Source organism: Chanodichthys erythropterus, chromosome 12, assembly GCF_024489055.1.
Source record: "Chanodichthys erythropterus isolate Z2021 chromosome 12, ASM2448905v1, whole genome shotgun sequence".
Lineage (NCBI taxonomy): Eukaryota > Metazoa > Chordata > Actinopteri > Cypriniformes > Xenocyprididae > Chanodichthys > Chanodichthys erythropterus.
This window is the reverse complement of record NC_090232.1, coordinates 22,060,141-22,082,270: the sequence shown is the minus strand read 5'-3', so window position 1 is coordinate 22,082,270 and position 22,130 is coordinate 22,060,141. Positions and strand designations below refer to the sequence as shown.

At 38.5% G+C, this 22,130-nt stretch overlaps 1 protein-coding gene across 1 annotated transcript in view; it reads right to left on the bottom strand.

Annotated features, from left to right (window-relative positions):
* Window positions 1-17,349, bottom strand: part of tet2 (tet methylcytosine dioxygenase 2) — a 30,062-nt gene extending 12,713 nt beyond the window's left edge. The window contains exon 1 of the mRNA XM_067402477.1: window positions 16,992-17,349. The gene's annotated coding sequence lies outside the window, so the exon portion shown is untranslated. The remainder of the gene's footprint in view (window positions 1-16,991) is intronic.
* Between the last annotated feature and the right edge of the window lie 4,781 nt (window positions 17,350-22,130).

Sequence of the window (22,130 nt, the reverse complement as noted above, 5' to 3'; positions counted from 1 at the left end):
TGTGTCACGGTGCACTGCAACAGTTAGAAGCTGTCCACATTGGACATGACAAACCAAACGTTGCAAATCCATTTGTCCTTTGTGGCAGAAGTTGTATATGTACTTGAAATACATCAGAAATACAATGGGGAAAACAGAAATAGAATAAAAATAGAAATTTGTCATTGCTCTGCATCCAGGTTAGACATTATTACTGTTTAAAATGGGTTCTACTCGCTTTTGTTGCGTAACATCGTGCCGATCATGATTGGTATAGACACAGTGTAAGACTGATGTATTCAAAATATCATATTAGAATCTATAGCCGCTTTTCCATCATCGGGCCAGACTGGCTTTACCGTTTCATTCCGTGCTGATCCGGTCCAAGGAGGTTTCATTTTCCACTGTGGGGCTGACAAAAGAGCTCTTTGGAATGTATTACAAATGCGTCAGTTGTTGCCTTGGTAGCGCAAGAGTTTACAGATGGTATGAGATGAAAATAGCGAACGTTTTGGAGGATGATCAGATGTTTGTTTTAATTTATTATTAACTTGTATCTGTTTACTTCATTCAAATTTCTTCGCTCGGCCAGATACAGAGCAACTGGTAGCCAGGCAACAGATAAGTGACCAATCCTGAGTGGTAACATCACTACATGCATTCTACCAGCACGGTTCAGCATGCATAGCCAACCGTGCTGAGAATTCTGGACCGAGAACGGTTTGTAATCATGCCATGCTGAAACAATCTCAAGTGGAAAGATAACGCCTCGGTTACTTGTGTAACCCTTGCTCCCTGAAGGAGGGAACAGAGATGTCACGTTGGTTATCAATGAATTGGGAATCTCGCCAGAGAGACCAATCTACTTTAAGTGTTAACTGAACGAGCCAGTGCACATTAGCATGAGATATTTGCATCTGACTGCCACGCCCTGCAGCGTAGGTATAAATAGGCAGCAGGTGCAACACATGTTCAGGTTTTCGTAAAGGAGCCGAGCCGGTGACCCGGCCGCTCAGCGGTGGTACAGCACCTGTGGTGATGGGACGGGATGTCTCCGTTCCCTCCTTCTGAGACGTTTTTCAATTAAGCTTGCTTCTCCACGACATGATTACAAACCTTTCTCGCCCCAGAATTCCCTTTCAATCGGTCATGTTTGACGCCACTTCGGTGACCAACGAATTGTGAATCCCTACCAAAGCGCTACTGATGCTGTCCCTTTCAGTGCCCTGTGTAAGCCTCCTGATCCCTCCATGCCTATTAGGGCAGAAGATAGGTCAGGGCTTACGTAGAGAGGGTCGATCATTGCTGTTTCTGCACAACCCACTTAGTGAAACTTGGATAACACTGGGAAAGCGTGCCCTTTCTACTGGAAACGGAACGCTGCAGAAGCCACATACTATGGCACAGCAAGCAGGAGGATACCAGCTCAACACAAATGCTATAGAATCTAATGTTTCGTGTTGCCCAGCCCGCAGCTCTACAAATATCTGTCAGCGAGGTGCCACGTGCCAGCAACCAGGAGGATGCAACACTTCAAACCACAAAGAGCTGCTCTGAGGTACTGAAGCTTTGTGTCTGATTCATATACACTCACAGAGCACGGACGGGACAGAGCAAAGCCAGGGCTGGGTCTGCCTCCTTCAGGGGCAGTACTTGCAGGTTCACTACCTGGTCCCTGAAGGGTGTGGTAGGAACCTTCTGGGAACCAGGTCCTGTTGGGCCAGTAGGGTGCTAGACCTGTTCCTTGTCTTCCCTGACTTTGCACAACGTCTATACATGTAGGTTCACTGGGGGAACGCATATTTGCGCAGAGCCTGGGGCCAGCTGAGTGCCTGTGCTTCTGTGCCAAATGTTCCCTCAGCCAGGGAGTAAATCAGCTGGCAGTGAGAGGTTTCTGGACAGGCAAACAGGTCTACCTGAGTGGCTCTGAAATGTCTCCAAATCATTTGGACCACCTGTGGATGGAATCTCCATTGTCCCAGAAGCGCAGCTCATGAGAGCTCATCGGCTGCACGATTGAGCACACCGTGGATGTGAATGGCATGAAGCGACCTCAGATGCTTCAGACTCCAGAGGAGGAGATGGTGGGCGATTTGCGACATACGACGGGAGCATAGACCACCTTGCGGGTTGATGTACGCAATGGTCGCAGTGTTGTCCGTACGGACCAATATATGTTTGCCTTGTAGCAGCCTTTTTAGGCGACTGAGCCGATGTACCAGTTGATGTGCCAGTGCAGTGGGGGACCCATCCAAACCCCTGATACTGCATGCCCATTGTGCGTGTCCCTCCAGCCTGTGGCAGAGGCATCTGTGGATGCAACAGCATGCCTGGACACCTGTTCTAGGGGCACTCCTGCCCAAAGAAATTAAGGTTCCGCCCACGGGCTGAAAGTTTGGCGACAGGCTGGTGTGATTTTCACCTGGTGAGTGCCGCATTGCCACGTTCATCTCAGGACTCTGCCGTGAAGCTAGTGCTGAAGCAGTCTTATATGAAGCAGACTGAGTGGTGTTACTGCCGCTGAGCTGCCATATGCCCTAGGAGCACTTACCTGATTCCAGGGTTGGGCAGAGGGTGCGTGAGAAGGCCTGATTCCACTCTCAAACCGCCCACAGCTGCCCGATAGATCAGAGGAGGATGAGAGTGGTACGATTCTGCACCGTCCACTGCTCTCTTGGGACCCAGAAATAGAGATGGTATCTTTCTTTGTAAATTTGGGTACCCCTGGCTGTAGGGCCAGCAGCAGAACCAAATAAAATGAAACAAAAGATTCTCCACACGGCCCTCCTCCGGTGGATGGAGTGGTGTGGTCACCATCTCCCGAAGAGCTGCTCCCTCCATCTCTGGGTTGCCCATCTTAGGGCCTCTTGCTCTTGCACTTGCCATCAGGTTTGGCCGGGTCCTGGTTGGGCTGGGCGCCCTGCCTGCAACTGATATGTTTGATTGCCTCTGTCTGATTCTGTGCTGCTGAGAAGATGGGCGAAATTCTCGACCACGTTGGGAGGTTTGGTTCCTCAGAGGGGAATCCCTCACCATAATCCTCAGATCACCCAGGCTACTTCCTGAAGTAATTAGATTGAGAACTAGATCGAATTTCCCTAAAAGAGCATTACACAGGTGTGTCGTAGTATCTTTTTAAAGATGGCATTCTACCCGTGTGTTTCTGGATGCAGTCGTTACCTGGCTGCAACGGATGGTCACGATCACTGCCTCACGTGTCAGAGCCGAAGGGGACTCCACCTCTTTTGATGTATTGGAGTTTCGACCGCAACTCCGAGATGGTCATCTTCCCGCAGTGGGTGCTTGACTCATCCACGAAAGCCACCTCAGCGTGCTTGATGCCCAGACACGTGTGGCAGCGATCATGACCATCCGTCGCTGCCAGTAACGACCACATCCAGAAACACACAGGTGGAATGTCATCTTTAAAAAGACACAACAACACACCTGTGTAATGCTCTTTTAGGGAAATTAGCTTTTTTTATTAGTGCTGAAGTGCACAGGGGAAAAGGCCGCAGCAACACTGGCAGGGATTTAGTGCAGCCTGCAGTGTGCACACACTCTCATTGAAGACACACTCTCTGTTCAAGGCTCTCTTACGGGATTGCGACCACTGCTGCAGCGCCGTCAAACCGACACAGAGACAGAGGCTTTTTCCCTGAAGAACTGGCTCTGTTTAGCTACACTCTTTTAGATCAGAAAGAGCAGAACAAATGAACCACTTGAGTCTGAAGCAAAAAGCTGAAAATGCATTGCACCTGCTGCCTATTTATACCCACGGTTCAGGGCATGGCAGTCAGATGCAAATATTGCATGCCAATGGCATTGTCTTGTTTAGTTAACACTTGAAGTAGATTGGTCTCTCTCTGGTGAGATTCCCAATTAGTGTGACGTAGTCTGACTGAAAGGGAACCCTAATCGTTCTGTATATCTTTCGACCCAACAGTGGAAAAGCCGCTAATGTACATGTGTGTGCAGGGGGCTGGAATTCAGTTGAGAGATGCTGAGAAATGGCGTAAGAAATAACAAAAGTCTGAATGTTGTTTTCCCTCTCAAGTCAGACTCTACTGTTGTGAAATATTAGCCCATATCCCAAAATAGAAATGCCCACCAGAGAAGGTCTTTAAAAAAAGAAAAAAAAAATATCATTCCTTGCATGCTTAGCATTTTCTTGTACATTCAATTCTGAGAAGCTTACAGGATAGCGCTGTGTAACGCAAATACCAGTGACGACTTGCATTTTGTTAAGATATGTTAAAAAACAAAGTCCAGCTTCAGTAATAAACATTGCCCTAACTTTCTCTGTACCCATGTTCTGGCCATTATTAATATATTGTTCCAGCCTTTATTTCCTGAGACCCTTGCATTAGTTTACAAAAATCATTATCTATTTTCACTATACATTTTTTTTTGTTTTTACTATGCACTAACCTAGAAAACCACCACATTAAGAGCAATACAGAAAGAACTGGTCTACAGGATATCTAATATGTAACAGATTCTTCATGGAATGTTTTCCATCTGTTTGAGTCCAGAATGGTGGGTGTGAAGGACAGTTTAAAAAAAAAGAAAATAAATTCTGGTCTGCTGGACCTTCAGCATGTCGATCACGAACTACCTCGTCATGAACTCTAAACAAATAAGTTGGATTAGATTTATTTACAATGTTATATTCAGAATTTAACTCTTTCTCCACCATTGTTTTTTTTTTTTTTTTTTTTTTTAAGAGCTACCAGTCAGCGCCAGCATTTTTGATTTTTGACTTTCATGGCCCCCAGAATATTTTGTTATATGATTATCTGAAGCATTTTATTATGTCTTCATGCATTTTTTTTATCAACTCTTGAATGTGGGTAAGTTTAATTAAAAAAGCAACATTCTGAACAAAAAGTAAAAAAAAAGTAAAAAAAAAAAAAAAAAAAAATCACATTTTGGCTAGATTGGATTCTGCATTTTGACTTTATCTGGATTGGATTCAGACTGATAATCAAAACATATAGTTCTCTATGTTGTTGAATGTTTGATGATGGCGTTAGCATACATGTGCAAAGTCAGTTCTCTTCCTTGCCTTTTTGTGCTTGAATGGACTAATATATGCAAAATGCCCATCTCAGCGAATATCCTCATAAACACAGCCCACTTGTGTCTTAAGTGAATGTAAACAATTGAGAAAGAACATGGATGCATATCATTGTATTATTTCTGTGCATTAGGTCTTAAAGTGACAGCCTAATATAAAATAATATATAAGAAATCAAAACATTTATTTTTTTTTCAATATTGTGCCACCCTACCAGAAAAACTCAAGGGAAGTGTTGTGTTGTTGAAAAAAAACTGGTCTTTTTTTATTTACGATCACAACTGGAAAGTGGCTTTTTGTTGTTTATGGAAAATACTCTTCTGTGACTTGGCCTATGATATATTACTGGCTGCATTTATCATCATCTCTGGAAAGGGGGAGATTATGAATGGTATGCTCATTGAAGACTGAATATGGCTCCATTCCAGATCCATTTCAGAGTTTCCCAACAGCTGAGAACAGCCCAAACAGCTTGCCACAGTTGGATAAGCCCACACTGAAAACAACACAAAAAATCTCTCTGAGCAAGACTGACAAAGCACGAGATCCCAGCTGAAAGCTGTCTGTATATGCACTAAACTTTCAGACAATGGTTTTGCATAGGCTGTATCCATACATATATGTAAAACAGGAAGAATAATACCTTACTTAAATTTAAATGATATATTTTATAAGAACTGTGGACAGTCCAGCACCTTAGTGCCTCAGTGAGTCTCATGCTTTTATTTAACATAAAAACACAAAACAAACAATTAAACAAAAATCCTTATATATTTTTTATGTTGTCTCTAGACAACTAGGAGTGGCTTTGAATTCAGTTTGTTGTCTATCCTGTTTTTTTTTTTTTTTAGTTTCCTTCTTTTCAAATCCTCATTCTCTCTATATATCTGTCTCACAAGAGCTCAAACTGTTTTGATCTCTGACTGCAATAAATTAGTGTACACAACTGATCAGTGCTTTAGTTGCACAACCAGTACAAAAACAAACAAACAAAAAAATACACAGAGGTACAACAGCAATGATATTTATTATTAAGTAATTTAACAGTTCCTTAGCCTCAGGGCTATGGTTGAAATATACGGTCGGGAGTGAGTTTCTGTTTTTAATGGTTTAACAGTGGTATATGGACAAACAAGTGAATTATTATTATTACGATGATTTAAAGGATTTCTTTGAGATTATGGTTTGGGTTAGTGCTAGGGTTAAGTATTTTAAAAAATATGTGGTGCACTACTTCGTGTCAGTGTGTTTCTGTGTTAAGACAAGAGACAGGAGTTGTGCCGTTCATGTTTCAGACATGATCTCAGATAAACAGTCAGAGGCTTGATTGTAAAAGCCTAGTAATCCTGAAACTTGACAATTCAGTTGGATATGTTGCTGCTTCTTCCTTTTTTTTCTTTTTTTTTTTTTGGTCAAGAATCAAACATTAGGTGGCAGTTGCTCTTGCACAGTTCAGATAGGAATGAGGACTTTTTTTTTTTTTTTTTGAAGTTCCAAATAATTAATGGATAAATAGCTAAAGAAAACAAAACCCATTTTTTATATTTTAAAACGTAACTTGCTTGGATATTCTAGTATTGAATTGGATAACGTCATGTGGATCTGTTGTGGATCTGAGCATTAGTAAACATACTGCTGCTGGGTGTTTGGCTGTAGTTGTGCTCTTGAGTGAAACTTCATTCCTTGGTTCCTCCCACTGTAATTTGATCATACAGCTCATGTGCAAGTGTGCTTTAAATGTCACGCATGCAGGGTTGTAAAAATGTCTTTCTCACTCTTCTCCTCTGAGCGTTAACCATGCCTTATTTTCCCCTGACACACATACAAGGAAACAAGCTCAACAAGAATGACAGGTTTCACAGTCAACTTCTGTTGGCATTGATTTACAACTTTGACTTGAAAACATTTTCCAAATTGATATAAAAAGTAACAAAAGAAACCGCAAGCCAGTTAACATAATCAGGATCAGTGTGTCTTTCCTTTTCAAGTGTCACACTGCCATTGGAGTATGTGTGTGTCCAGGAAAAAAAAAAAAAAAAAAAAACTCCATTCAACACATCAGCACTATTACTCATGAAACCAAATCATTAAACCTAACAAACTTTTTTTAAACTTGGGCTCTTAACACCACAGCCTGCTTTAATGGTTCCACCAACATCCATGGCATTTCGTCATTTTCTATAAGAAGCCAGAAGACATAAGCATAAGAATGGAAACAAAGAGGAAAGAACTCCTTTGAAATAAACGGGTATTTATAGAGTCAGCATGTGTACGGGGGAAGGTATGAGACATGCCTCAGAGTCTGTTTGGGAGAGCTCTGATATATTTGTTTTGCAATGTATTGATCATGTGTATCACATTCTGATTTTAATCAGATTTCTTTTGAACAATTGAATAGTAAACAAAACAGATAAAACAGAAGTTGTATGTCTTTAAAGTTGCTTCATTTTTCCTTGTCTGTGAACTCATTGTTCATCCTCAATGACATTTTAAATCCTCTTTGTGGGAGAGGATTTGAGGAGAGGTAGATTACTTCAAATGCTAGGCAGATACTCTTCTGTTTGTAATTTCACCCACAACTATGTCCCCTCTGAAGAGTCAGGTCTGTGTTGGACCTGCCATTGTCCTTTGTTACTAATAGAAGGCAGATGTGGCTCTGCTGAAACAATTTGCAATCAAGTTTTTGTGTCTCGTTCATGCCAAACTTCTTTGTATGATCTGCACTGATACAACCACTGATTCTGTTGTGTTAGACAAAAAAAATGTAAACCCACTAAACTTAAAACTTAAGTGCTGCCTTAAACTTTTAATAAAAATCGAAGTGGTGCCAAATTGACAACTTGCAGTGATAAGTTCATTGCTCGTTTCAACCACTTTGATTATAGCAAAGAAATTCAAGTTGAAAATCTGAAAACCCATAAACTCATCTCACATAATCAAGTTCAGACAGAAATTGAACTAAAACAAATATGTTATAATGATGGAAACATTTCTTACGATGTAGTATTTCACTTTCCTGTTGTATGACAGATTATATATTATATTACCTGTTACCTTATAATTTTGTTATAGAGAGTCTACAGTATTGTATAAGTCACTGTCATTTAAAAATTGTTTTCTGAAATTAGCATCTGATTTTTGTTTGATGGAGCGGCTTCTAGTTTAGCGTATATCATGTACTCTACCCCATCAGCTGCTACAGCTGGTAGAACATAAACATTAACATACTAAACAATTAAATTGTCAAAACAATACATTGTTCAGTTGTATTTAGGTTGTTGCACATTTATTTACATTTTAAGATAAGAAAAAAAAGCTAATACAGTAAATTCCATCCCAATGTCTTTTGTTTTGAAAAACTTCATAACTGAATAAAGTTATGCTGCATTGATTTTTAAAAAAAAAAAAAAAAAAAAAAAAAAATCCATCCTCAATCCCTGGGGGTTGGTAATACTCTAATAGGGGTTGATAATAAAATTATCATTTTGTAGTAATTTGACAATCTGTAATTGTTCATTTAAATCTAAGCTGCCTCTTTCCTACCCTGTAGTGGTGTTTGATATGTTAGAGTGGATGATAATTAACTCGGCATAGGTTGTATAACACGCTGTATAACTCCAGTTTTAGCAGAATGACCTTTTGCTTCAGACAGTAAATACAGCCACATATTTCTAGTGTAATTATTATGTAATTAAGCACGTTATGCCATACAACAATCTCCCTTCCCCAAAATCAACTTCCAAAATATAATTCCAATATACATTCCTCTCAACTTCTTTTCGTTTCTTTCTACAACCCCAACCCACCCCATTTCTTTGTGTCTGCACCAGTCAATATATCTGACTAGTTTGATGAACTGTGCCCATTGCAAAGCAAATTTCTTTTAGAGAGTGTGGTAGCCATGGTGATCATTATATTGGTGCTGCATGGCCATCTGCTCTAAACATTAACCAAGCATGACTGACTGACACAGATATAGAGACAGAGATAGAGAAAATGCAAAAGAGTGAACACATGTGCTAAGCACATTGATTATGGTGGGATCAGCTCTCATTTATGGGTATGTGACAGAGTTTTATTTACTGCCATGGCATGAAAGTTAAGAAGCCCTAGCCATCGCTTTACTTCAGTGTATCTCTTATATCTGGACTGAGGTCCTCAATTGCTGTGAAGAAAACGTGCTCAGAGTTACAAAACAAAGGTAAACAAAGGCACATGCTTGTGGCAAGGTCAAGAATAAAAAAATAAGCTTCGGAATCTTATAGATAAGATGTTTGAGCTTGCCATGTGCATGACATTTTTTCAAGTCTGCTTTTTTTGTATTTAAGATTTAGTTAATAAAATGTCCCATTGTAAATCCTGACACAGGTTCTCCTATATATTTTGGTTAGCACTGATTTATATATGCACATCGCCTGAGCCAAACCGCGTATGCAGAACCAAACCTTAACATAAGTGTAACCTGTGGATGGGAGTACTTCAGCTAGCTGCAATTGGGTTCCATCTTTTTTAAACCTCAGTGTAATACCAAATGTATATCACTTTGGCACTCAGGAGTGGGTAAATATACTCAGCATATCTTCACTTTGATTACTGATTCATCTAATTCAGTTTATATTAAAAATCCTCATGCTTCATACACTTGATTGATCTTAATCAGATTGAAACCGTGTCTGTTGCCAGCATTAATAGAACCAAAACTTTCAGTCAATGAAGAAAAAACGGATTCTAATTAAAATGTGGAATCCTACATGGGCATAAAATTCAAGTCGACCCAACTGTCTGATATATTAATAGGACCAAACCTGAAAACCTCACTTTCTATGTATTTGGAAGGATGATGGAGCCCTAATGGTCAGCGAGAAGGTGAGGATGCACCCTTTTCTATTACTGTCAATATTGCTACCTACAATGGAAAGAAAAAGTACCTAGGACTTAATTAATAGAGCATAGATGAAAGTAAACTAAGGGTATGTGTACACGACAACTCAACGCTATCTCACGACCAATTCGTACTTATTCTACGAGGTGGCTATTTCGTATAAATTCATACGACCTCACTCGTGCGAATTCGTACGATTTGTCTAAACCCCAGTGACGGTTAGGTTTAGGGGCGGGGTTTGGGGTAGGTCATTCGTATGAATTCATACGAATTTGTCAACTCGTAAAATACATACGATTTAGCAAAAAACATATGAATTAGTACGAGTGAGGTCGTATGAATTCATACGATTTAGCCACCTCGTAAAATACGTACGAAATGCCGTGAGATCGGGTTGGACAACTATGTACTAAAAAAGTTTTTCCTTTGCGTTTTTCATGTACAGATGGCAACTTGTCATAATGATCCCTGTTCACACAGATCTGCAAAAACGACGAAAAATTCGGTATTATGCATGTCAAGCCAGTAGTTGGCGATGTCACTTTATAAAGAAACACTACGGGCCCTATCATACACCAGAGTGTATCATAAAAGTATTTTTTGCTAGTTTCAGCCCAATACAGTTATCATTTTCATGCCCTGCATCACGTTTAAATAGCAAATGCATTTTCACCCATTTGTGCACCCATGGGCATGCTGGTCTGAAAATGAGGTGTGTTCAGGCACATTGTTGCCGTGTTGCTATTTCGAGGCAACTGAAATAGACCATTGACCAACTGAAACCTGGTCTAAAGTCAATGGCGCAATAGTTTTTTTTTTGTTGTTATTTTAAGGGGGGGTATCACACATAGTTTCTGCCAATCTAATGTTAATCTTGAGTACATATAGAGTACAATGCATCTTTCATATCTCCGAAAAGTCTTTAGTTTTGTCATATTTATAAAAGATAGATGCACTAATCCGAGTCTTTCCAAAAAAAAAGCAGAGATCCTGGAGACGTGTCTGCCGTCAGTGCTGTGGGCGGAGCTAAAGAGTCACAAGCGTGCACTGCTTCTTCGTAGAGATTGCATGCTAGCTGCAACATCTTTATAAATAAAAAGGGAACAAAAATGTTCGTGTGGTTTACATTATATACACTTGCGCACCGATTGCCAACAAAACACAGACTTCTGATGCAGCTTTACTTACTGCCCCTGCCCCTGATCTGCAAATCCAGTGCCGAACTGGGACTTGTTTACAAAGTATTCATCACCGAATTCCCGGGAACAAACAAACATACGTGCACAACTCTGTTGCTGCCCCGGAAAAACAAACTTCATCCTCTGTTCCCTTAACACTGGGTTCTTTGGGAAGCTGAAAAATGTCATCTTTCCCTCACAACCAAAAACACACTCCTTTGTATACAGGAGCTGCATCTCATTTCACAGGATGTCTTATTTAAGAAAAGTAATCGTAATAAAATTGACTGATATTCATTGCGAGGTTTAACATACTGTAATTTCTTTCTTACGTTGCAATCTAATGGTTATTTTTCTTAAATGAGACTGCCTTGATGATGTATGCAGCCTTAAAAGGGTGCAACTACTGAATTGGACACAGCCATTGTTGAAAATCTCTCGGCTTCCGTATCCCGAACGAAGCACATTGATGGCCGTGCTCTTGCTGTTGTTCTGGGTGATGTGTGTGTGCACGCTTATCAGGGAGAAGTGCCTATACAAGGAATTCCGCTCTCTTTTGACGTCATACAGGACATACTCGAAAAAAACGAATCCTGTACCGAAACCAGAAGTAATGGATTTGGCACAGAAATACTCCGTCATACGTCCAACTCGTGTTTTGAAACTTTGGCCATGTTTAGCAGTCAGAATGCATGAAATAGCATTACAACCCCCCTTTAAAGAGCACGTTAGTAATATGCGCCTATAGGCGGGTACACATCGCGTGTACACTCTGCTTATTACACACACAGGGATGCGCAGCAGCACATAAGCATGCTAATTATTAAAAATAAAAGGATTACAATGTAAAAGATTATTATTGTGTGCATAAAGATAGATGGTCTGGGAGATGACACTCTGATTGGTTTATTGCAAAACACACACATTACTCATTAAGAGAATAGGAACAACCCTTTTAGACCATACGCCGGGCACACCAACCATTTTTCCTGTTGTTAAAATAGCAAAAATGGCACTTGCACCATGTGCTTTAGAACATGCACTTAGATCATTAAAATAGGGCCATACATGACTATAGACTGAATACGTAATACACATACGCTTGATGTCATATATTTATATAGCGCTTCACAATAAACATTGTTTCTATGCAGCTTTACAGAAAGTCATAATGTTATGTTTATAATGCCTTAGTGCCTTATAATGCCTTAGTTTATAGTGTTGCTAGATCAAACATTTGTAAAAGTTGTTTGACTACAGTTTGTGTCTAAACGGTTTTACTGTTATGACATGCCCTACAATTAAGAGTGTGTGTCATGTTGAATTTGTCATTTGAAAGTTAAATTCCAGTGTCTCTATAAAAGCATTCTTCTCAGATATATCACTAAGTTATGAAACATTCCCTCTATTCATGCTGCAGAAAGGTTATACGTTTATAACTAAATTCAAACTTTTACCTTATCTTTTGTACACTGGTTACCTCCTTAATATCTATGAAATATTTTATCGCCTTATTATGCCTCATGTCCATTAAGGTTCCAAAGCTCTGATCTTCTGTACCAAAAATAACAAAATTCACAAGAGGAATTTTGGAGATTTTGCAAAGTTTCATCAAATGTATAGGGCCTCAGATTTATCTAAATAAAAGTATAATAGTAATACTATTACAATTACAATTTAAAATAAAACATACTGCAGTTAAACACACTTCTGTGTTTTGTGTCAATGTGTTCACATAATCATCTGAACTGAGGCATGAATGTCACAGTATCGATGTTTTGGTGGTTCAGAAAAAAAAATGTCAAAAGTGATGGCATGAGACTTTCTTGAAGATATTAAAGATGCTAATCCTGGATTAGCAGGATTGCTAATCCTGTTCTGGCCATGTAATTATTCCTAAGAATTCAATATTTAATCAGTTTAATTAGTACATTTGTAATTGAATTTTAGCCATTTTTATATCTTTTTTTCATCCCAATGTTCCTCCTTTGTCTTACCTAGAAATTTAAATATTACTTTTATCTTGCCTTTTTCACCTTTTGATTGCTCAGGGTTTGGGGGTTGCAAGGCACTATTCTTTTTAAATGTGCAACAGCATGTTCTGCACAAAGCGCTAATAAATAAATAAATATAATTATGTAATTTACACTTTGAATTTCCTGAAATGTGCTCTATATTTGACGTTTGCTTGGAATATCCTCCCATTTATTATTCACAAAACAGTCTTCAGAGACCACTGCTATGCCATTATTTTCTACTGATGGAAATGCAATGCAGAGACAAGGTCTCTGACACAAACACACATGACACACCATATAAAAAGTATTTGGCTACATTGGCTACACTCTCTGTATGATCCAAATTCGACCCCTAGTCATCTTTAACCTCTAGAAATGTGATAATGTCATGCAAGGCTTATGGGTAGTTTATGGTCTTGAATGACTTTGAGATCCAGCTGTCTCTTTGTTAAATCTGCTGTCAACTAGGTCACTTTTGGCGTGCCAACCAATGACTGTACATGTCAATGATAAACCCCTTTTACTCATTTTCAGTTTATCAAGTATTGAAAACACTCTTGTGAAGTATTTTATGAGAAGGATTTCTTGACTCTGTGGCCTTGTTGAACTGTGGCTGCTGGGCTCATGAGCAGCCTGGTTGTGATTAGTGTGCATTTCTGAGCAATTCTTAGGCAAAATCCCCCTACAACCTCGAAATGACATCACTGTCTTTCGAAATTAGCGTATGGCATACATTTTTTTCTAAATCTTTGATTTTGAAAGGGGAAAACCATCAAGCGTTTCTGTTATGAACCACCGTTTTCTGAAACCAATCAGATTTTCTTTGAATCTGCACAGCTGGAAACACATTTATAAATGCATCATCACTTCGTTCACCTCAGAGGAAATTAACATTTGGCTTTCTCAGAAGTACAATACCAATCTCTATTACTTTATTTTAAAAGATTATGAAATAAAAAAAAAATATTTTTAGGGATTCCCTGAGGTTTACAAAGATATTCAGCCAACTCCTTTAACCACAAGACATTTGTAGTTTTCAAAGAACTGAAGATGGCGGAAAAAATGCAAACAATGTGCCATGAGTTTAATTTAGCTAAAGCTGTTTGAATACAGATGTTCTGGAAAGGGTCTAAATTGGCATAGTCAATGACCTGCTTTCCAGTGACCTCCTTGGCTAGCCTAGGCCTAGTACACTTCCCTACCTAGCCCTGTGACTGGGTTGTACGTTGGTGTTTGTAAACAGAGCGACCATGTGCGCTTACGCACGTGGAGTGTGCTCTTCAATTCATGCCCTTGCAAATTCAGTCAAAGATTAAACTTTCACAACAATACATGTTCTAATATCCTGAAATTTACCTCAGTTTGCTGGCTCACATTGAACATCAAATAACTGCACTGAATAAGACAAAGGTGTAAATGGTGTCATATAAATGCCAGCAATCAGAACTATTGTGTAAATTTACACCAAAAGTGCTTAAAGTATTGCTAAATAAAGTGCAATACAAGCTAATTGCTAAATAAAGTGCAATACAAGCTATAAGCTGTCAACTAAGACAACTAATAAATTACTATGCAGGCTAGAAAATGTTTTGGACCAAGGGCTATGGTAATTTATATACAGTATATATACCATTTTTAATAAATCCTACAAATAAAAATACTGCAAATGCCTAATATAAAAATCAAAATTTTGATTGCAAGTAGAGGCAATAAAGTGACATTTGAGAGGAAACTGTCCTGAATTATGATTTTATAAACACCAAGCCATAGCAAATAATAAATAAAAGATGCTTATGATAGGGTCAATATAAATCTCGGTTACTGCCTGAATGCTCATTGTCCTTACTGTTTCTTTTAAAAATTGTCAATCCTGCAGTTTTCAACAACACCATCACAAATTTTCTAGAACACAAATGTTTCTGTTTTCACTCATGAATTCAACCAAATTAACATTTTTTTCTAAAGAATTATTTGAGTCTATGCCACACAAAAAAATTCTTATCATGCAAAGATCCACCATGTCACAAACAGAAGTACATGATTGTTCTGTATCTTGATCCAAACATTCTTATCAAGGAAAAAGTGTCTGACTGTACTTCCAGTTTAGTTCCAACTATTGTTGTTAGTGTTGTGTATTCTCAGTACTAAATATAATGTCATGCAATGGAGATGCAACTGTTACAATTGTATTAAAGTAGAATTATGCTTATTGAGTAATGCACTACGATATATACGCTATATTACCAAGGGATTATCAATTCTAAGCTTAAAGTTGGAGATGGAGCTTCAACAGTAACAGTAAGACATGATGGCCCTTGACTCTCTCCAGATCCCTTCATTGTAGTTACATTAGCATTTGCACCACCTCTCTATCACGTTTAATGACAACACTCCATAAAGCATCCCCTTGCAGGCATGGACTAACTTCCACACTTCTCATCCAAACAGAATGTTGGAATACACAAGCTAAATACACAAAATAAAGGGGGCAGGACTTTTATCTGTATTATTCCAGCAGCCAATTATGATGCAAATCCTAATAGGGCTGTTAAAATCAGTTAAGCAAAGGTGGCATTTGCAATTCATTAGTACAGATGCTGTAGCCTTTTGTAACATTTTATTCAAATTAATACATTAATACATTACAACATTAAGACTTGGATATTTTCAGCTGAAAGTTGACTTTATTTATACAGTGGCCAAAGTTATTCAAGCATTTGACTTTTTCTTTGCTCAGTATGGAATTTCAGTAGTCTATAGCTTAAAGTCAAACATATGCAGATATGTTCCAGGTGACTGTAGCCCATCTGTGCAGTGCATGATATTTTAAAGGAAAATAAATAAAATTCAGCTAGGACATTAAACTGTTCTCTATATATAATTAAAACATTTTTGCTCCTATTTATATAGGAGCAAAAATTCATGTGTAAGCTTTAAATTTACAGACTTTTGTGTACAAATTAACAATGGAAATCCTATTAATGTCAGTCAATGCAAAAAATTCCGCTCTCCGTTGGCGCTCAGCTAATGGTTCTATGGGGTAGGGTTTCAGTTCTTTTAAAGCTTCTGACCTTGTGGGCTTCCACCACTACACTTCTGTTTTTTTTTTTTTTTTTCTTTAGACCTCGGGACTGTGCTAGTCTTTGTGTCTGCTTGTCATTCACTGACGAATGCAATGAAAGCAAGGAGCTCCACTATTCTTGGCCAAACTCCCACATTCAAAGCATACAACAAATGAAGGAAATGTAGCAAAAATAACTTTGTCAGATTAAAAAAAAAATCTTTGGCACATTTACATGAAGGTTTTTGGAATAAATATTGAAAAAAACATTGTTTTCACCACCTAAAACACCCCTTTCTTGTATCTACTTACAGATGTCCAATAATGCCGGTGGACACTGAAGAGATAAGATAATTTTGTTAGTAGTATGACTGTTTAATCTTGCTCTCAGCACAGGAGATTCATTGGCAAATAATGCTTGAAGAAGAACTGGCCAACAGCCTCACAAAGATCACCATTTTTCAAAGCAGGCACATTCCCAAAGCTGTCCTCACACAACATCTTAGATTAAAAAATAATAATAATAATGAAAACAAATGAGATTGAAATGCTTGAAATACTCTGTCTCCACAAGCCAAAAAAAAAAAAAAACAGAGAGGGAGGGAGGGAGGGAGGGAGAAAGAGAGACAGAAAACGTCAGCCATGTTGGTGAAGCTTTATCTAATATCCTTTCATTATTATGTCAGCTCACGGAATTTAAAGAGGACAGTACAATGCTAAACAAGAGCTGGACGCCATTAAAGAGACACTGGGGGACAGAGGAAAAAGGGCAAGAACAGAAAAACTGTCTCACCTTGTTTTAAGTCCCTCCACTTTGTAGAATTCCAACAAACCGTCTAGGTCTCCTCTTAAACAAATCCTAAAGGGCAGCCATCTTGCTTCCTTCTGTTCTGTCTATGAAACAGACTACCTCCGCATCAATATTCATGGGCTAGTCTGACGTCTGCTTTCATCATCAGGGGCAGAAACCCTGCGTTGCTGTTGGCTCTCGAAGCACGTCCAGACGCAGCCCATAAACACACGCTCACTCTTGTATGTGCTTGTATAGACGGTGAGCAGAGTGAGACAGTCCAGTGTACAAGTGTGTGCAGATCAGAGGAACCAAGCTTGCTTTGCCGGCAAGCTGAAGTAATTGCAAAATCGCTTTCCTGCTGGGTCCTCTACACACAAAGGGACTGAGTTTCTTTTCTTCCCCCTCCCTTTTTGCTCTCTTTCTTTTTTTTCAGCCGCACACAATAGTGCACACTTTACTGGCTGCCCTGAAGCACTGGACTGGATTGCACCGTCCACTCACTCCAGCAGACACAGAGGGAGGGAAAACACCTCCACTCACCATCTGTTTCAATGACACAAAGCATACCAATTGGAAACAGGAAAAGAGAAATAATTATTGTAAGACATAAACCAAAATTTCATACTATTCTGTCTAATTAATAAAATCTCTCTGTCTTTCTTTTTTCTCAGATGGTGAAGCACTGCATCAGCTTCTATGAAGCCTTGCCCTTATTTACACGTTTGGTCTTATTTTGGCACACAGTGGTTTGGGGACTGCACACTTAGATCTTAAAAAATGAACAAATTCTTGTCTAATAAACAGGAAGCATGATACTGAGTTTATACTGCTAAATTCACCACTGTGAGACAAGAAAGTGAGACTTTGGTAAGAAAGAAATTTGAATGACATCTGATATTTAACCTAATGCTCTAAATGCAGATAAATATTTTCTGTACTGAAGAAAGAAAGTTCAAAGCTTCTCAGTTAACACTATGGCCCTTGTGTGCAGTCATGTACATGTGAAAGCTAGCACCCCTTCTCCTCCAACCTCCATTTAGAGCTTTTAAACATCCCTTTTTTGTCTTGTCTGGATTTTAACAGGTGGTTCTTGTCTGAAAAAAAAAAAAAAAATTATAATAAATCTGCCTTTGGCTCCTCACCAGTTTTGAAAGGGAGACCCCACCTCTTTCCTGTGAGCCACAGCATTGCTGGAGTGACGTTTGTTGACTCAATAGTTTCAGGCAGGGAGCAGAAAAGGAGATTTGTTGTTACACCGCATGGAGGAAGGGCAGTGGGGGAAGGCAGGAAGGTTTGCATGAGCAGTACTCTCCAGAAATGGCCATTGCACATGGATCAGGTCAGCAATTGTGCAATAAGAGAACAGGCTTAATAAATGCATCTCCTGGTCAAACACTTATCGAACAATCCAAGTCATATGGTCACGTTTTAAGAAAAATGTGACTAATCACATTGTAGTCACAATGTTTGTAACATTCATATTCTTAATTATTTGTCAATTTATTATTGATTAATACATTGTAATAACAACCGAATAACACATTTATATATAAATGTAACGAAGTGTCTATTTACACTAAGTGCAAAGAGTGTCACTTGTTGGCAAATGCTATTTACACTAGCTCCGCTGTCTGGTTGGGCCACTCAAGTTTTAAAAAAATGTGTGGAATTCAACATCTTGTGGCACAACAGTAGTGAGTAAGGCTCGCATATCTGGCTTGTAATGCAATCAACGCAGCCCTTTGCCGAGCATGCATTTATTTTTAATAAAAATGAAAATAATGTTCTAAAAGTGGAAAAAAACTGCAAATGAATGTTTAATAATATTAAATGTGTTTATTGGGTAGGCTTAGGGGAAGGTGTAGGGAGGGTTTTTATTCTCCCAATAAGATGGCATCCATTTAATAGTTTTAATAAATATAATCATTTACACTCTATGATATTATTGCATCCTGTTAATGTACAAAAATACTGAGGTGCAAATAGTATCTGCCAATATAAAGTATAGATAGCATCTAATTACCATTTACTGTTATTGCAAAGAACTGATACTTTTACATGGTGTAAAAAGAATCTATTGCTATTTTCACCTAGTGTAAATAGCATATCACTAAGACAACACTGCTATTGTCACTTAGTGTAATTGTGCCACATATTTTATACATAGGCTAACATGTTATATCCAGTATCTTATGAGAATTTATAAGTATTGTACGAGTTGTTGATTTCTTATGAATTTGTAAGATCAAACTTGTTTTACCTAGAAATCGCATGTTACAATTACAATTACAATTATTATCATTATTGTTATGTTAGTGTGTTGGTACCTTTAGTAAGAAATGATACAATATGGACTAACAAAACAATTGTTTCTTCTGAAAGGTGTGCTCAGTTTCTGGTAACAGTTTTGGGATTTTGTCCATTTGCATTCCCAGAGCATCCCAGTATTCTGTACAGTCTTGCACAGTCCCGTAAAGACAAATTGACAAGGTGACTTCTATGTATATGCAGAGAAACCCTGCCTTTTCATGTTTCGTTCGTAAACAAATTGCATTGCGAACGGCACCACCAAGCTGGTTGTAGTATCACTCAAACTTTCTTTTTCTTTCCCTGGTCCATAGTTGCACAATACCTAATGTCATTACTACAACACACCCTATATACAACCACAGATGCGTTCCGGGCTCAATACTGGTAACGTTATTATAGGGTCTCATACTAGGATTGAATTGTCTGCCATTCTGGCTCTGGCTTTTGGTTATACAGAAGGCTCTGGACTCAAAGCCCAGTGTGAATGCTATATCTCTGTTAGAGAATGAAATGTAGTTGAAAATAACCTAGCTACAATGTTGACCAAACAAAACTAAGCTTCCCTCCTGGTACCCTCTTCAGCAAAGAAATGTTTTTTGAAGAGGTGTCAGAGATGACAAATCATCACTCCTCACCTCTTGGGGGAAATCTCTCACCTTGTGCGTGAAAAAAGGGTTTACCCCACACTTCTGGGGACAATGACAGTATGGACACACTTTTAACACGAGTTACTTCACATATTTGTTTGATTACAGACATTAAAGAGGACTTAAACTACATTATTTTGAGAGCTGGAAGACTTGAGACAACTTGAGATGCTTCAGCTCCAAATAAAAACATGAGAGCTGACATTTGATGTAGGCTTGATAAACAACATGCACTGCTGTATTGAAGATTGTGTGACTAACTTAAATAATTTTCTGCAATAAATCAACTATGCAAACACACAAATTACTATAGTGAACTCCTCTAAAAAGAAGTCACTTCTGCATTTATCTTACAAGACTCATTAGTGTAAGACCTTCATTTCCTATTAATAGAGACCCAGTGGGGGGTGGGGGTGGGCGGGGGTTAATCTTCAGCAGAACAAACCAACATTACACAGACAAAACCAACTCAAAGAAGTAACAAGTAAGAAAATATGAACTAGTATAATGAAAATTAGTTTTCTGTTTCTGTATTTCTTGCATCTGCATTTTTATTTATATTTTACATTGTAATTATCCATTTTTAATTACCCCCTACTAAGCAGTTGCTTCAAGTGAAAAGGTTTGAAGCTCTTTTCACGCATTCTGTATACAGGTGCTTGGCTCTCTCTCTCTCTCTCTGTAGGGATGCAGGATTTTACGAGGCTCTATGCACAAAGGCTTATTATTCTCTTTGCACAGACACAGGCCATGTAGGGCCTTCAGGGGATGAGACCATATTGTGGCCACTGCTGGCCCTTTCTGTTCCTGTGAGGTTCCCGTGAGGTTCTGCATTACACTTCTGCTTTTTAGGCTCTACAGTAGGTTCACCAAACTATAATTTGATTCGCATATCAACAAGAACAGGTGGTATAGTGAGGATTATTAGCTGACATTTAATTGATATTGATGCCTTTGCTGGCACACTAAAGCAAAAGATATAAATTACCATCTTAAATCAAATGATTTGTGAATCATCTAATACCTAAGAAGTTTGCACAGTACTGTATTGAAAATATTCTCAAGTAAACCTATACTGTTATATTGTTAATGCAGGGATTTAATCTCCACATTTAACAACAATCACCAGATTTTGATCCGAGTAGATTTGCAATGCATGTGTTTTTTTTTTTTAGGTAATTCAGTATATATGAAAATTGAGTGTGAACTCTTGCCACAAGTATTTTTTTATTATTATTTATTTATTTATTTTTGTTTATTTGTATGTTTAATGTAGTGACAATAAACAGCATGTCAGAATATAGTATTTATAAATTAGATACAGTGGTGTGAAAAAGTGCTTGCCCCTTCCTGTTTTTCTTTTTTTTTTTGCATGTTTGTCACACTTTAATGTTTCAGATCATCAAACAAATTTAAATATTAATCAAAGATAACACAAGTATCACAACATGCAGTTTTTAAATGAAGGTTTTTATTATGAAGGGAAAACAAAATCCAAACCCACGTGGCCCTGTGTGAAAAAGTGCTTGCCCCCTGCTGTTAAAACATAACTTGACTGTGGTTTATCACACCTGAGTTCAGTTTCTCTAGCCACACCCAGGCCTGATAACTGCCATACCTGTTCACAATCAAAAAATCACTTAAATAGAACCTGCCTGACAAAGTGAAGTAGATCAAAAGATCCTCAAAAGCTACACATCATGTTGAGATCCAAAGAAATTCAGGAACAAATGAGAAAGAAAGTAACTGAGATCAATCAGTCTGGAAAAGGTTATAAAGCCATTTCTAAAGCTTCGGGACTCCAGCGAACCACAGTGAGAACCGTTATCCTCAAATGGTGAAAACATGGAACAGTGGTGAACCTTCCCAGGAGTGGCCGACTGACCAAAATTACCCCAAGAGCACAGCGACGACACATAAAGACAACATAAAGACTCATCTCACTTTTGCCAGAAAACATCTTGATGATCCCCAAGACTTTTGGGAAAATACTCTGTGGACTGACAAGACAAATGTTGAACTTTTTGGAAGGTGTGTGTCCCATTACGTCTGGCGTAAAAGTAACACAGCATTTCAGAAAAAGAAGATCATTCCAACAGTAAAATATGCTGGTGGTAGTGTGATGGTCTGGGGCTGTTTTGCTGCTTCAGGACCTGGAAGACTTTCTGTGATAAATGGAACC